The sequence below is a fragment of the Pteropus medius genome, unplaced genomic scaffold (genome assembly GCF_902729225.1).
Source record: "Pteropus medius unplaced genomic scaffold, Ma_sr-lr_union100, whole genome shotgun sequence".
NCBI lineage: Eukaryota > Metazoa > Chordata > Mammalia > Chiroptera > Pteropodidae > Pteropus > Pteropus medius.
Genome location: NW_024347791.1, coordinates 16,552,202 through 16,569,654, shown reverse-complemented (window position 1 = coordinate 16,569,654; position 17,453 = coordinate 16,552,202). Strand labels below are relative to the sequence as shown.

At 34.8% G+C, this 17,453-nt stretch overlaps 1 protein-coding gene and 1 pseudogene across 1 annotated transcript in view; one reads left to right on the top strand and one right to left on the bottom strand.

Annotated features, from left to right (window-relative positions):
* The window catches only part of CDK14 (cyclin dependent kinase 14), a 503,580-nt gene that overhangs the window by 69,807 nt on the left and 416,320 nt on the right, over positions 1–17,453 (top strand). The gene's annotated exons all lie outside the window — the stretch shown is intronic.
* LOC120615265 (uncharacterized) lies at positions 6,822–6,940 on the bottom strand (annotated as a pseudogene).

Here is a 17,453-nt window from a genome sequence, read left to right as displayed (position 1 = left end):
TATTATACTTTTTTAGTCAGTCACTACTTTACATAACATTTTTGCTTTGTTCATTTAGTAGTGGCTTCCATTTGTGGTAGGTTAGTACTTTACATTCTGCATTATTTTACCTACATCTGTTTATGCACTGAGATTAAATTTGAGCCTTATTCATTTGTTATTTTTAATAATTCAGTTAGAGTCTTAAATATTAAAGTTTACATTTTCACTGTCTAGTAAGAAAATATCTAGAAAACAGTAATAACCTAAAAAACCTTTAGGGAGAATGTATAAATATCCAAAAGGAGGCTTTTCTTTTGTGTGTAGAAGCAAGCTAAATACATTTTAAAACTTTTTTATTTGGAAATAATTTAAACTTAAAGAAAAGTTGTAAGAATAGTACAAGGAACATTAAAGTGCCTTTTACCATTTGCATTGTTATTTGTTCATCAATTTGCTGTGTGTGTTTATAAATAGATATAGATCACGCATGCTCTCATATGCACACACACTATCTCTGGGCTATTTGAGAGCAAGTTGCATTTAAAATATTATATATATTTTAAGAATAAAGATATTCTCTTGCCCCAGAACAGTTATTAACCTCAGTGTATTTTATATTGGTATAATACTTTTTTATCTATCCATCTGCTTCTTAGTTTTGATGTTAATTTTGATCATGTAGTCAAGGTGTTAGCTGATTTCTGTATACTATTTTTTCCCATCCTACTAATGGACAATATGTGGAGAGACATTTTATTTCCATATAAATATCTTGCTCTTTGTCAAGAATTCGCCCTTGGATTTAGCATCCATAGATTATTTTTGTGGTGGTTGCAAAATGATGATTTTTTTCCCTTCCACATTGACCCACAAGTAGGCCAAGTTTGGTACCTGGCCTCTTCATGTAAGCAAGATCCCTCCCCTTTTCCTCTTTTATTTTTTTTATCCATTTATTATTAATGTGAACTCATAGATTCCCATTTTTTCCCTCATGGTTTATAATTCATTCCTGTTTTTAAAGTTATTTTGGTGCTCAGATTGTCTGAATTGGCAGTGAGAGCCTCTTCAAGATGGCTCCTATGTCTTTGTGATATTCCAGACTATTTCATTTTAGCACTGTCTTACTTTATGACACAGCTAGATGTTACAGGCTTATCTTATGACTTTCTGCTCCAGCATTTCCCCAAGGAGCTCTGATTCTTTTGAGTAGAGAATGGTGTTAGAAATCAAATTCTGGGTAGGTGTGCTCAGTGATTCTGGAGAATCTTGTTTTAGGCCCATTGAGCAGACAGAGTTAGAAAATATGTGGATGTATATACGTATACACACATTCATACATACATTTACATATCCGTATTATGTATGTATGTATGTATACATGCTTGTACATATACACATACATATTTTAGAAATCTTGAGTCCACACTCAGTCCCAGTTCTAATCTATTCCCACGGAAAATCCTCCATTTAATATATTATTTCCTCTACCCTTACCCCAAATTGAATCCTGTGTTTCTTCTATTCTTTTTTTCTTTTCCATTAATTTCTGCTTCTCTTTTTTCTATTTTAACTCATTATCCTTCTACCTACTTATTTGGAGATAAATTCCACTGTATATGATAAATATAGATCTGCTGTTTCATCAAAAATAACGCACACATTTTTAAAAGCCAATTAAAATTGATTTTCAGTGTATACTTGGGCCTGTATCTTGATGATATAACATTTATTTGTCTGTCTTTTCCCGTGTCAATACCACTCTTTTAATTACCAAAGCACAATAATACATTTATCATACAGTTGGTCTTCCAATAAACATTAAAATATCTTTTCAAAATTGAGAACACTTCTTCTTGAGATATTGATTAGTGTGGCATTGAATTTAGAAATTAATTTAGGAAGAATCGATATCTTTAGAATATTAAATCTTTCTGTTCAAAAAAAGTCATGTCTCCAATTATTAGTTTTCTTCTGTTTCTTATTTGCATTTTCTACTTTTCCTCATATAGTTATTGTGGAATTTTAAATTAATATTCATTCCCTGATATTTTATTTTTCCTTTTCTTGATATTTTGATACTTTTTATTCAACTATATTTTCTGTTTCTTTTATTATTAGTACATAAGAAAGCTGTTTTAGTCTACATGTTAATTTTAATAAACAGTATAGCATAGTATGTATGTTTGAGCAAGTAACTTTCTCCAACTCTCTCATCTTTAAAATAACAGTTGTAACTGTGTCATAGGGATTGTTTAGTTTGAGATGATATTTTTAAAGGAATTAGCACATAGTTCTCAACAAATGCAAATTGCTGTTATTATGATTTTTAGTTTTTGACAAGTTTCTCTACTGCATTTTCTTAATGTTTGCTGTGTTTTTTATTTCAGTTGATTTTCCATAATTTCCAAATATTTAGTCACTCACCTCCAATAAATATATTCCTTTCTCTTTCCAATTAGGTAAGATATCAAAGTACCTTTCTATAAAGCAGTTTAATTCAGGGAAAAGGTGTCCTGAGTCATTACTATTTTCAACTGCCTTTGACTTATTGATCAAAATGTCAACCATCTCCTAATGTGAATGATATTGGGTAATTAACTTGTGAAAAATGAATTACGTAATATGGTTTTGTTTAATTTTTAAGAAACTTCTGGAAGACATGATCTATAAGAAAGGTGTGTTGTCCAGAATGTCCTTGTTAAAAATTGAAGACAACATTATCATATTGAAAGAGGACTGTTCTTTGTTCCTCAGTATCCCATCTCTCTGCATAAGTATTGGTAAATATTACCAATTAAATGGATTAATCAAAAATTATTATATGGAGTGCATAAGATGATATTGAAGTATTTCTGTTATTATTTTCTAAAAGCAAGATGTGGGGAAAATGTTAAATCCAAATTGCTACTAGGCCATCGAACTTGAGGTAGAGATTTGTCGAGGGAGTCAGTGGAATATTATTGTCTCTAATTGAAACCTTCCATGTGTTAAACATTCTGTTGTGCTTAAAGTGAATTTTGAGTGAGTAATGCAGTTCCATTTTATTGTACGAACAAGAGAAAATGAAAAACTCTGACCAAATACCAAATTGTTTGTGAACTAAAGATCAAGGAGGAAGAAAGACTTAAAAACCCATTCATCATGGCCACGACTAATGAGTGAATGCATGATCTAATTGTGAATGAATTTTCTTTTTTTTTAAAGCAGCAGCTGTGACTTATGCAATTTAGAAATGTTAACTTGCAAGTAGATCAAACCATCCACATCAGGGAAGAAGGGATAATTTGTTCAAAAAGGGATTTCATTATTTCTTAATTCATGATCTGAGCTGCAAACCCCATGTAAACATGAGAAGTAGGAAGATTTAAGAGATAACCAGAGTTGTCAATTGTGTTCCTTTTTTTTTTGATTGTCAAATGATCTTTAATTGAAATAGTTTCCTTTGTAGTTCTTAACTAACTGAGCATTCCACTGTACCACTGTTGATGTCATCTATGATGTCATGAGGGTGGCGGCCATCAACATTGCAGCCCACAGACTAGGCAGTCTCCAGGATCTCCTTCATGGTTCCAGAGAGTTCTCCAGCTAAAGATTGGTGCTGCATCCGTCCTGCAGTGTTGACAGTCTCATCAACAGTGATATTTCCACTGTGCCTAAAGTTTATTTGTTTGTTTGTTTTTGCTTTTTTTCTGTTCTCTTGGTGGGTCTTTGAGGGCTTTGATGATCAGGGCAGAGGCAGAAGGTACTACCCGATCTGGGCCTGTCTGGTCTGAGTGGTCAGTTTCACTGTCTTTGGCAATGTCATCAACCTTTTTTGGAGACAGACCCAGTGGGCCAATTTTGGGGACCTCTTTTTTTCTTTAAACCTAAAAAATCATCTTCAACATGGGTCTGTTACATTAATCAACTAGTGTTAAGTATTTAGGGTTGGTCCGAAAGTCAGGCTGGGTAAGAAGAAGCTATGAGCTACTGGACTTTGGGGCTGAGGAAGGCTAATTAAAACAAAAATTGTGAGAAAAAAGGCCTTACTTAGGAGGTGAGACTTACATAGAGTTCTGAAGGATGAGCAGGGTTTGGGTACAAGGTAGAAGAAAGAGGCATTTTGGGCAAGGGGAAAAGATGGGAGCAGTGGTAACTGAAAAGCAGAAATAATAGTGAGATATGAGGGCAAGAAATGATTTAGAGGCATATTAATGACTATATGTGTAATGAATGGGATGAAGTGATGTGCTAGGTTTTGGGGGTGCCTTGGTAACTAGGCAAGTTTTTTACCTGTGGTGTGTTTGATAACAGTCCCGCCCAACCCCCAAAGAAAGATTCAGGCAGTTATTTAAAACAGCATTTTACCTTTAAAAGTTAGTTAACTTTTTCCAAAGGAATTCGAAAGAGAAAGGCATTATTAGTCACGGAGAAACTTGAATTAAAAAAGCAATTTCTGAGATTCTCTGATAAAATCGTGAAATGTTGGCATCTTTTGCTGGTGATCTAAAACAAATAGGAACAGTTGCTGCAGCTGAAAGCAATAACTTCCGAAGGACAGAAAAGACAGCCAGTAAATATTTAAGTCACCGGGGTTGACAACTGAGAATGTGACTTAGAATTATGATTTCTTTTTCTCAGTGTCACCTAAATCAATACCAACAGTATTAGAATGATAACGTATAAAAGTTAAAAAGCTCAGGCTGTAAGGAAAGTATTAAGAAGGAAGTTCAAGAAATCCAAGTTGGACTGTGATAATCACAGCACAGTCAGAGTAGACGTGTGCAGCACATCCCTATGACCCTTCCTGCTTCTAAAATGAACTGAAGAAAACGAATGATTCATGGATTTCCTGTGGATGTCCAGTGTCTGATATCGATGCCTGGGATCAGTCATAGACCAGTGAATACGGATTTCTAATGGAAGTCAGTAATGGTACCTAAGAAAATAAGAAATGGAAATGGAAATGGAAATAGCATGTCATATTTGTGATATGACAGATTTGTGATGTTAAAAAATCTAACAACTTGAAGACTTAATCTTTTTTTACTTAGGTCATAATTAGCTTCCCCTGTATGTCACTACTATTGAATTATTTGTTTGAAAATCTTTTTAATAATTTTTGTTTTATAAAATTATTTGTATTGTTTATATAGCACATAGAAATGACATAATCATTGTGCATGTTACAGCACTAAGTAATTCATGGGCGACAGTATTAGCTGTTAACAAAAAACCCACCACTAACAAATTATTGCAAAAGTAAACTGGAAAACACAATATGATGTTAAGTAAATGTGATATATCGAAAATGTATTATCATAATAAAAATCGTATTCATAGTGACCCAGTGGGAGGGTTTCTCAAGACAAGGGATTTCTGAGATAGCAGGCGTTAAAATCTACAGTGGCAGTGGTGTAATCAACCCGACCCCAGGGACGGTTTTAAATAGCATTCATGTGTAGAAACAATGTTTATAAATGTGATTATATTACTCCATTAATCCGTATGCCATGATGAATGTGCAGAATCTTTCCCTTTCTCCTTCTCTCTTTCCATCTTCCTTCATTCATGTCTCCTTTCCTGCATTCCACCCACCAAAATGACTGTGCTTCTAAAATCTGCCAGACATTGTGTTCAGGGTTGCAGCTGTAAATAAGCAAGACAGAGAAGTCTCTTGCTGTCTCGTGGTGTTCACCTTTGTGGCTCTTGAACGCCGCTCTCACATTCTTCCACCCTCAGCGCCCCCCAGTTTTCAGACAAGTTAAGCAGGTAGTTACAGTATAGTGCTAATATGAATATTGGAGTCATTTATATAATTATCCTGAATTCTGGTACTCCAGGAGAAGCAAATATGGTTAAATGTGGTTGAAAACGTAGTAAGATACCATGGCATTCTTAAAGGGAATGCCTGGTTACTTTCAGGAGCCATAGAAGGTGATAATGCTGGTTTTAATGACTAATTTAACCTCAAATTTATGATTTATTAAAAATTTGTATTGGTACGTATTAAATACTACCTTTATTTTTATTATCATTGGCATCATTTGTTGTTTTATGTATAGACTGGAGGGATGTTTAGGGAGGCTGGGTATGGGTAGAGAATTGCTTTAAGTTGTGGAGGAAAGGAGGAAAGGGATTAAAGTGGGAGGGTATGAGGGAATGAAAATAAATATTTAAATGAGCTGTGGTCTGTGAGTCCTTGGTCTCCTTTGAGGAGAAAAAAACTGAAGGCATTTACATACTGACCCCCAGGGGGCACTGTTAACCCAAAGTAGTTTAGTTGCTGACTAGAAGTTTGTTCCTTGGGGGAGGGTAGCAAATTCATGGTTGTTGGGGACAGACCCCTTTTGTATATTCCATGTTGGTAAATGGAATTTCAGTAACTTAGAGAATTTGTACTTCAAAATAGGATTTGAAAACCTGTGGAATTTGTTTCAATTACTTTGAAGATATGAAATACGTCATCTATTTTTAGATCCCTCCTTAGGTACGTTTTAGGCACTTAATCATCGCAGAATGGAAGGAAGAATTTGAGAGTTCCTAATACATTGCAAATTACTTGGAAATCATTCTTTGATGATCTAATAAGAAGAGAAACTTTTGATCTTTTCTGAGAAAATTTATATAGAATTCAGAATTTATGCTTAATTTAAGAGAGTTGTGTGGTCTGCTTTATTGATGCTTGAATCTACATTTTTAGTTTTTATTTAAATGTTTCTAAAGTTAAGGTACTTTTTTTATGCATACATGTGAAACTGCATTAGAAGAATCTGATCATTTGTTCTGAGAATCTTATTTTATTTATTTATCTAGCTATTTGTTTGTTTATTTATTTATTTATTTATTTATTTATTTAATGCCTACAACACCTGGTATTTCCAGGTGGTCTCCCATCCAAGTACTAACCAGGCCCGACCCCGCTTAGCTTCTGAAATCAGACGAGATCGGACATGTTCAGGGTGGCATGGCAGGACTCTTATTTTTTAATAAAGTAATATACCACTACAATTGAGAATCCAGGTCTTTAGACTATAAACCCTTTAAGGCAGATCGCAACCTATATTTAATGCTCCGGAAGGTATGCAGGGTGGGTTTCCTTGGTATTTGCTGTCTTAGAAGAAGTAGATAGAATAACACTTAAGCGTGTAGGCTCTGGATCCAGACCACCTGGCTCCAGATAGAGAGAGTTCTAACTCTACTAAGGACTCCTATTAAATGGTTTATTTTGTCAGTACTTTGGTTTACTCATCTGTAAAATGGGAATAACAGTACTTACCTACCTCAAAGGATTATTGTATAGATTAAATATGGCAATTTACGTAAAAAGAACTACTTTGTATTATTATTAATATAATTATTAACTTCTTTTGCTATGTCGATATAATAACTTTTATTTAGAAAGCGTTTATTAAATGAATTAAAGTACCACAACCTAATTTATTTCATCTTAGGAGGAAATTCATGCGGAAGCACTAAATACTGCGTTTATAACAGTATCCAGTACGATACTGTGGTTTCTCCCACATTGAGCCAGATGGCGTTCTCTAGCTACAGAATAAAGAATCCTTTAGCTGTGTGTCATTTTAGTAGCAGTCACATATATTACCTTAAAATGAAATTAACATGGAATTAGAAAATTGATATATGGCATTGTATAGAAGTTTCAACCAGGTCATAAGAAAATTATGTTTGCATCCAGGTATTTTAAGAGCATCGAAAAGATGCACTAAATTAGTTATACTTGTAAGGGCTTGTTTTGACAAAGATTACTTTAGAAAAAAAGTAAATAAAAGCAAAAAAAGAAAAAGCCTGTAAGTTTAATTATAAATGTGACCATGACTCTCGATGTTCAACTCAGATTTAAGTCTTCAATATACTTTTTGTTGTGATTTTTCTATTTTATTTTTATTCATGGTAATAATTAATTGAAAATATTTTTTAAAAATTATACTATAATTCCTATTTAGTCTCATGCATTTGGATTTGTAGATAAAAACCACTTCCTTCACAAGTAGTTATTGAAAATCTAGTATGTGTTTATCTCAGTTCTGAACTAAGAGGATATAGCAGTGAACAAAACACAAAAATCCCTGCCATTGTGTAGCTTAATTGTGAAGGGAGGCAGGTAATAAACACATAGGTAAAGTTTGTCTGATGGGGTTAAGTAGTATGTGGAAAAATAAAGCAAGGATGTGTATAGGAAAGTTAGTAACTTTAAGTAGCATGATCAGAGAAGACTTCACACAAAATGTGACTTTTGAGCACAGACTTGGAGGCCATGAGGAAATGTGCCATGTGGACGCTCTGGGGAAGAATATTTCAGGTAGAGGGAATGACAAGGAGGTTGTGGGTGGCTCAGAGTGAACGAAGGGTAGAGTAGTAGGCCCGAGGTCAGAGACATAAGCAACACTGTACGGGGCCTTGTAGGCACTGTAAAACTGACTTTTACTCTTAATGAAGTGGGAAACCACTGGACATTTTTGAGCAGAGGAAAGCAATTTGGTTTCCATTTTAAAAGAATTACTTCATCAGCTATTTTGGAACAAGACTGTAGGGGAGCAGCAGAAGACCTGTTGAGAGGCTTCTGCAGTCTGTATGGTGATGGTGGATCTGGTCACCATCCAGCTAAGGGTGGCTGCTATGGAGATACTGACAAGTGGTTGGAGTCCTGGTTTACTTTGAAGGTAGAGTCAACAGGATTTGCTGACAGCGTGAATATCAAATTAGAGTCATCAAAGGCTTTGGTCTGAATGACAAATGATGGAATTACTGTGACACGACCTGCGGGAAGACTGTTGGAGGGGTCTCTTTCAGGATTGCTGTGGGGTGGGAAGTCAGCAGTTTTGTTTCATATGTGTCGAGTTTGAGTGGAAAGGTGCAGGTTTCCACATATAATCCCATAGCACATGTGCGTTATTCTTAAAGGTAAAAAAAAAAAAAAAAAAGGAAACGAGGTATGGTGTGCTCCAATTTGAGAAATACATGCATTGTACATTTGAGATTATTTTAAAGGTACACTTGATTGCAAATATTTAGGAACTTTTATATCTGACTTGCTTCTTTATGTCATGGTTCCATCTAACTTTTCCTGTTCTATAAGTCAAGAGTGTATTTTATTTTATTTATTATTTTATTTTATTTTATTGATTTTTAGACAAATACACCAAAACATTTCCATTACATATCTATCATTCAGAGACTTATCTTTCAAGTATTATCTACATCGGGTAGCTATGTGTTTATCCCAAAATGATGCCGCAGTTGCACAAATATTTTTGGAATTCTGTTTTTATATTAATTCAAAAACTAACTTAGAAGCCACTTAGGAAAATTAGTCTTGAAGAGGTTTTCAACTTTTAGACACTGACTTTCATTCAACCTCTGCTTTGGCATATTGTGCCATAGTACTCCTAAAGAGCCAACAGCTTTTCACGTGCCAAGTTAGGCTTTTACCCATCAGTAGATTAATGATGTGGACTAATGAGAGTGCACAAGGGCTCTGCCTGCCGGAGACTGTGCTGGGGGAAGGGGCGGGGCCCATGCTGGCCTTTGCTTCCTGCCCCAAGACCACCTGGCACTTTGACTGTTCTCACCTGCCAGGCCAAGGGAGGCTGAGTTTTGCAGGAACTGTTACTAGGCATTTGATACCTTTTAATTTCTCTGAAAATAGATATTACATATTAAAAATCTCTTTACTCCCAATGTATACTTTTAAAGTAAATGAAATATATTGCTGTTTTGCTAAAAGGAATATTCTTTATATAGTATAATCTTAGGAGAATCCTTGTCACAAACTTTCCCCGTTTCCTGTACCAGGATTAGTTATAGTTCTCTTGAGGATTATGTATGGATTTATGGTTTTATTTTTTTAAATCTTTGTGGGCACTGAATCATGTCACTTATCATGGCTACTAAAAAGCTTAGTCAAATTTGTTGTCTAGCAAAAGTGAAATGCTTTTTTTTTACTTACTTTTCTCATGCACTTATTTTTTATTTTATTTTTAAATTGTGGGAAAAAAGCACATGACAGAAAATTTTACCACCTTTTCTAAGTGTGAAGCCCAGTTGTGTTAACTGTATTCGTGTTGTGCAATAGATCTTTAGGACTTTATCTTATAAAACTTCGTGCTTATTGTACAACTTCCCATTTTCTCCTCCCTCTCATCCATTTATTTTTAAAAGTTACTTTTAAAAAATCTAACTACATAGAGCATTAAAATGTCAAATTACATGAAATGGATGATTGTGATAAAACAGCAATTTCCTGTTTCCCATGCATCTCCTGCTTGTTTTCATCTATGTAGCCAGTGACAGTCAACTCTTTTTTTGCTGTTTCTCAGCAAAGTTATATCACAATTCTTATTTAAATTAGTAGTGTATATTTTTCTTTTGAAGACTGTGTCATCAGTATTTACTATCCAGTGAGATGGTATACTATGCTAAGTTGCCATTCTTATACGATTTTTTTTGTTGTTTCGACTTGAGTTACATTTGTTGCCTATTTGATTTCTTTTCTAAGTCTCTATCAATGTTCCGACAGTATTTTAAATGATGAAATGATTTGGGGACCTCACAGCTCCCACTTTTCATCTCTAGGCAGGATGGCTTATTCCTTAGCCTGAAGAATCTCCATTATTCTGGGACTCTCTTCAGTGCTTCGTCATGTTGGATTGCATGCCTTATGCTTTCTTGTTTGGTAGAACACTCAATCAGTAGCTTCCTAATGAGAATACTGGAGGCTAAATATTTTTTCCTTTCATGGCCGAAGCTGACTTTATTTCTCTTCCCACACTTGCATGACAGTTTGGCTGGGTATAGAATTTCATGTTGGAAATAATTTTTTTCCTACAGAATTTAAAACTCATTGCTCTGTATTGTCCTCTAGATTCCATTTATGCTTTCAAGAATTCTTTGCCATTTAATTGCTAATTAAATATGCGTATATATGTATATGTATATACGTATACATCTTAATTTTTTTTTCCTCTGGAAGCTTGGGATCTTTTTTATATTCTGGTATAGTACAATTTCATAATAATTTGCTTTATAATAGGTCTTTTTTTTTCATTCATTGGGCTGAGTACTTGGTGGACTCTTTGGATCTGAAGACTTCTAATCTTTGGTTATGGGATGAATCTGGAGACTTGTGTTTTGTCTGGGAAATTTTCCGATTTTATTACTTTACTCATCACCTCTCTTCTGTTTTTTCTATAGTTTCTGGAACTCTTGTTAGACTTTGGATCTACTGAGTTATGGAATTGATATTCTTATCCTCCTATTTGTTCACTTGCATTTTTTATCTTTTGGTCTTTTGTTTCTCTTTTCTAGGAGATTTCTTTGACTTAGTTTTCCATTTCCTTACTTTAAATTTTTATTTATTAAATATATCTTTAATTTCAGAGATCTCTTTTTTGGTCACTGGTGATTTTTTTATACAGCTCCCTATTCTTATTTTATGTATGTGATACCTTCTTTCTCAGACAATATTAATTGTAGGATCTATTTGTTTTGTCTATGTTTAAATTGTTCTTCTCTAAGGAATATTAAACATAGTTTTTTAAAAAAATAAAAACGTTTCTATTTAAAGTAGTCTTCTGTTCTGTGCAATGTCTATGTTACATTCAGACCATATTTTCCTGTTTATTTTTGTATATTGCTCTTATATGATGGAAGCTGTTCTTGAATATATGGTTATCATTCTGTATTGAGTGTTTTGTTTTTTTAAGCATGAGTCTCAACATGCTGCTAAACATCTCTCTCTGTATGTAAGGCTTATTGGCAGGTTGTTTTGGCCATATGGTGATAAGTGGCAAGCAAGCTGCTTCATCAGGGATTCATAAATGTCAATACAGAAAGCCTTTTTCTTAGGTTTAAGTTTTTCAGAGAGGACTCTTTTAACCTGTCGGATGGAGAAATTAATTCCTGTATGTGGCAGCAGGACAAGAGAGTAGATCCGAGGGTCCTAGTGTTTTTCAGTTTTCAGATTTTCACTCAGTCCCAAGTGTCTACAGGTCAGTTTCTCTGGAGAATAATCTGGTTGCATTGGGTAGGGGTGGAATTCTGGGAGTTTTCATTTGGTCTATAGGTAGACTTCACCCTGCTCTCCTGTTTTTAATTCTGCTCCTCATTGTCCTTCTCCTTGGCTTATCTGGCTTGAGTTTTGTGCATGGATTGGCTCACATCTCATTGGGGTATATTTCTTATATTGCTATATAGATATAAAACACTTTGTTTGAAGGTTAATTTGCTTTTGAGCACGTTGTAATTGGTTTTTCGTTCTCACTGATTAGTGCATTAGCAAAAGATCAGTGTTTGGCCAGAATTATTTTAATTTTTAATTTTGTGTAATAAACACAGTGTTTACTGTGTGCAAGGCACTGTTCCAAGTCCTTTACAAAGATCATCTAATTTAATTCACAATGATCATCTGAGGTTGGTACTATTATTATTCCCATTTTCTCAGAGAGGAGAAGGAAATTGCTGGAACAGCTGGAAATAGTAGAGTCATGACGTGAAGTAGAGAGTCTAGCTTCTTAGATCTTGGCTGCTATGACTTGAAGTAGTAACTCACACCAGCATGTTCACTCTGTGTTAACACAAAGCCGTCACAGCTCCTTCAGTCTTTATCTGAACCATGATAGACATTAAAGGGCTTGTGGAGTAACCATAAGATTCCAAATAAAGTAAAAGTCCATAAAACAGAACAAAAATAAAAACTGTTGACTGTCTTGGTGCTAGTACAATAAAAATGTCCAGGTAAGAATCTTGTCAAACTTTACATTTAGTGATTCTAAAAAAGGAAAACATTGATCTGTCAAAATTGTTTGTATATCTCTCTCGAAAGATAGGGGTATAGAAATCAACAGTTCTGCTGAGATGTCAGCTAGCACTCATGGAGACAGGACCCCCTCTCACAATATTGAGGCTCTTTGGCTATCTTAAAAGCAGACAAAAACTAATTTGGTTTGGTAGTAATCTGGGATATTTTATTATCCCCCCGCATAGCCAATGAACCACACAGAAAGCAGGAGGTATAACAAAGGTGTCTCAAAGGTGTGGATTATTGACCAAAACCTAATGGGTTCCTCAAGCACAGGGTTACACGCTGCTCTCTCTGTCACCATCCATTTTGTATGACTGGCAAGGGATGGATTGAAAGGCACATTTTCAGAAGTGGTAAACTAAGTCTGTATGCCTTTCACGTGGAATATCTGTATCTCTTTATGAGGACCTAGTATGTGCACAAAGGCATTTGGTTTAGAGAGACAGTGTGATGTTGGGTCCTTCTCACATTTGTAGGTTAGCAGATAAATATCAAAATGACCCAGATCTTATATTAATTTGGGGAAAAATGAAGAATTTTCTTGGCAATAAAGGAGTGCAGATTATCTGGTGCCTGTGTTAGAAGATATGAATGTGCCGGATGGAGGACGCCACACGATGTAACCCCGGAGTAGCTGTAGCTACCAATTCACAGAGCTCAGTGAATATTTCTGTTTGTGTTGGTAGCCAGCATGGCACCCACCATGTGCTGTGCTGAGAGACTAACATGATTGTGACAGTGCCATCAAGATACTCATAGAAATCAGAATATGAGGAAATATAGTATAAAATTAAAGTGTCATATAATAAACACTAGGTATTTTTAGGTAAATAATGCTTTCCAGTTACCCATGAATTCAGAATCCTGGGAGGTTTGAGGTATAAGGAACAATATGGCATGCGGGCTTTAGCATCAGCAGACTCCGGCTTGGATCCTGGCTCCACCACTTTTGTCACCTTGGACAATCTGTTCAACCTCCAAGCCTCATTTTTCTCATATGTGAAGTGAGGATAATAATAGGATAATCAATAGGATTAAATGAGATAATATGAACAAGTATTTTGTGCCACTTTGAAACACCTAGTACATTTTAATAATAGTATTAATTGCAATCATCATCATCAACAGCAGCAGCTTCTCCCTCTCCTTCACATACTCATCCTGTTGATTTCATGTGCTAAATGTTTCTTAAATTCTTTTCCTGTCACTTGATTTTAGTTTTCATCATTCACTTATATTACTGCAGCAGTGTCCTGTTTGGCTTCAGCGGCTCATTCTACACCTCTAAAATCCATCCTCAAAATTCCTGCTAGTGATCATTTTAAAACTCAAATGCAACCATTCCCCTATTGCTAAATCCCTTTCAGTATTCCTCATAGCCTTCGGGATAAAGGTAATCCTTCTCACAGTTGCAAGAAGAGAGTCTCTCTGGAGCTTTAAGCCTCAGGTGGTTATTTTTAGCCCTTACAGGCTACCATTCACAATCTTAAAGAATGCGACAGAGAGTTTTGCTTCCTTGCTATATCCTACATCATAAAGTCAACCACTGAGCACTCCTCATTGCTACATCGGTCAGTTTTATGAAGAAGAAATAATGACCTTGAGACCTCCTACGCATGGTACTCTTCAGTCAAGTCAATAACTATTTAGAGAATACTGTCTATGAATTTAACAAATTAGACCAGACTTGTTCTTTCTGAATCTCAGTATGATGCCTTTTTCATTTAAATAATTTCTGAATTTACTGTGGGTTGGAAATTTTATTGGAATGTATTAGCAAGTAGAGTTTATGTGCTAGTTCTAGTATCTTATTTAGACTCCACCAGCATTTCTATATATCTGTTATGACAATATAGGAAATTTGTGACGAAGGCTGGTGGTCAAAATGGGCCTCCCAGTAGTAGCTGGGTCTCCCTTGGGAGATATCACCATCAGGAGGGGTTTCCACATGAATAGGATTATTTTGTATTTTCTTTGTTTCAATTGTGTGAACTCTAAAAGTTATAGATATGGCATCTTTGTAGGCGTAAACCCAGGTTTCATTTTCTACCTTATAGCATTAACTTGAGCTTTTCATTATCTTTTACATAGAGGTCACTGCACTGTTACGATGAGAAAGAAAAACTGCTTTAAATTCAAGGCATTTCTTCGATCAAGTTAAACAAAGTTCTCCCTAGAGAGAAGCATTTTGCAGCAGGGTTCCTTAGCTTGTGGGGTGCTATGACAAGGTGCATAAAATGTGAAGCACATGAGGGAAAGAATAGTTCATTTAGCTTGTGTATGAAATTCCAGATTTCTTTTTCATGCTGTTATAAGAAGCATTTCAGATTTTGTGCGTATTTGCTTTTTTCCATTTTCGAAATGGTTGCTCTGTGTATTCTTTCTAAAGGTATTTAAAATGTGATGACGTCTGTGGAATACAAATATTAAGGTTGATGTCTAAAGGTCGTTTTTAAAATTTAAAACATCTATGCTCCTTCATCCTTAAATATTTATTGAACAGAAGTTGTATTAGTTGTATAAGCTGGTGGTGAGTCCTGGAATAGACCCTAGTCTGTGATGCCCATACGGATTTGGAGGAAACAGGCTAGGATTAGTGCCCACTCTCTTAGTGTTACCGCTGGGGCAGACATCTTCAGAGGTCTCATTTTCTGTAACTTGAGTCTTTGTAATGAATAGCTTGTGCAGATACTTTTCTTTTAACACCATACACTCAGGGTTGTATTGTTGGGAAGTTCCAGAAAAGGCTCATCGGGGAAGTGGATCTTGAGAGCAGAAATTGAACTAGTTTGTACTACGACATGACTATGTTGTTTTGCTTCTTTGTTTCTTCTATAATCAATGCAGTGGGTGTCCCAGGCACACATGAAGAAGCTTCTGTGAAAGAGCATCCACTTGGTCATTGACTTTGGGTCCTCTGCCTTTTTCATTCTTCTTAATGATTCTCTTACTAGATTCTTTCTGACCTGGTATTTATAATTAATCTGCTTACTGAGCAGAGAGAAGTTGTTTAAGCTGGCTCTGATATCATACATTGTTCATTTCTCTGAGTTATTTCACTTCCTTTAAAAATGGACTTACAGCATAAGGACTCTAATATAAGAAAGATTATTGAGGAAGATCAAGTGTGTCATTGGAATTAAGTCATTTACATATGGAGATAAAAGCAGATGGAGGTGGGTCATATAACTTAAAGAGATAGTCTATACCATGGTGGATGCCCAAGGGCTGGAAAGGAAGGAAGAATGAATCATTGTCATCAAAATCTGCTTCGGGGTGGAGCTCTTAGCTTTTCATTTTTGTATCTTTGTGCTTGGCACTGTGCCAGGCCTGTAGTAAGAGTTCAGTATATGTTTTTTGAAGTAACTGTCAAATGAGATGTTGAGAGTAAGCTCTAAGATAAGACGGAAAGTAATGATTACATTATAAATACTAAGGATACAGAGAAAAGTCAGAAGGAATAGAAGGCAAACAATGACTTAAAAAAATGAAAACAAACCATTTAATGTTAATGGAAAGGTATTTAATTAAAAGAAAAACAGTAGACTGACAATATACATTTTTATTAAGCTTCTTTATACAAGTAAATATTAAATATTAAAATCAAAACTATTACTTTAACCTTAAAAGTATAAGACTTTATATGTTGTCTTGTCTAGACCAACTGAACTCTTTTACTTTAATTTGAAGGTTATATTGGATAAATTCTAGACTGTTTCTGTATCTGAATGACCATATGACAGTTTTTTACTAGTTAAAAAATATATAGTTGAAAAATCTTGTTGAATATGTCCGTATCCAATGTAATATTAACATTTAGTATTATAAGTAAGTTAACTGATTCACTGTGCATACACCAGAATCTGTGTGTATTAATTAATAAGTATCACGTAAGTGTTCTTGAATTAAAGAGCTAAATGATTGAAAGTTGAAAATATTCAAATAGGAACATGCTGAGAAAATGTTTCATTCGGAAAATTAGTTTAAGGTTCATGAGCAAGAAACTATGAATAACTTTTAGGTATGAATGATAAGGTAGTAAATAATCATTTAAGACTTGATATGGCATATCTTCTATGTAGATCTCGAGCAGCTAAGTTGCTACTTCAACTAAGAATTGGATCTGATTACGTGGTTTATATAATCTTATGTGATCAGGATAATTTCTCCCAAATGAAATTCTGATTGCTGTTTTCTTGCTTATGACTCCCTGTTGTCTTTATGATCAACCCAAAACTCAGGCTGACACACAAGACCCTTCGTGATTGCCCATCGTCGGCCTTATTTAAGCCTCACCTTTCACCTATCCTGCTTCCGTTTCCTCCTACTTTCCCCAGATTTTCTGTAGAGAACTACTGCATTCCCAGAAATGTGTTCTAATATTTCCTACCTCATTTTTATACCCCTAATGCTCTATCTAAAAAGCCCCTCCCTAACATTATGAGGCTTTAAAAATATAACTTGATAAATATTTAATGGCTCCTTTTAGCATTATACCGTATGTATTAAAGTAATAAACAATTGAAATATATATTCTCTACCCCAGGAAGCAATGAGTAAGAGTATAGAAATGATTTGTTCAAAAAGAGCAAAAAGAAAAAAAAAATAGAAATGATTTATTTATGTATTTACTCAACATATATTTATTGAGCACCTACTATTTGGC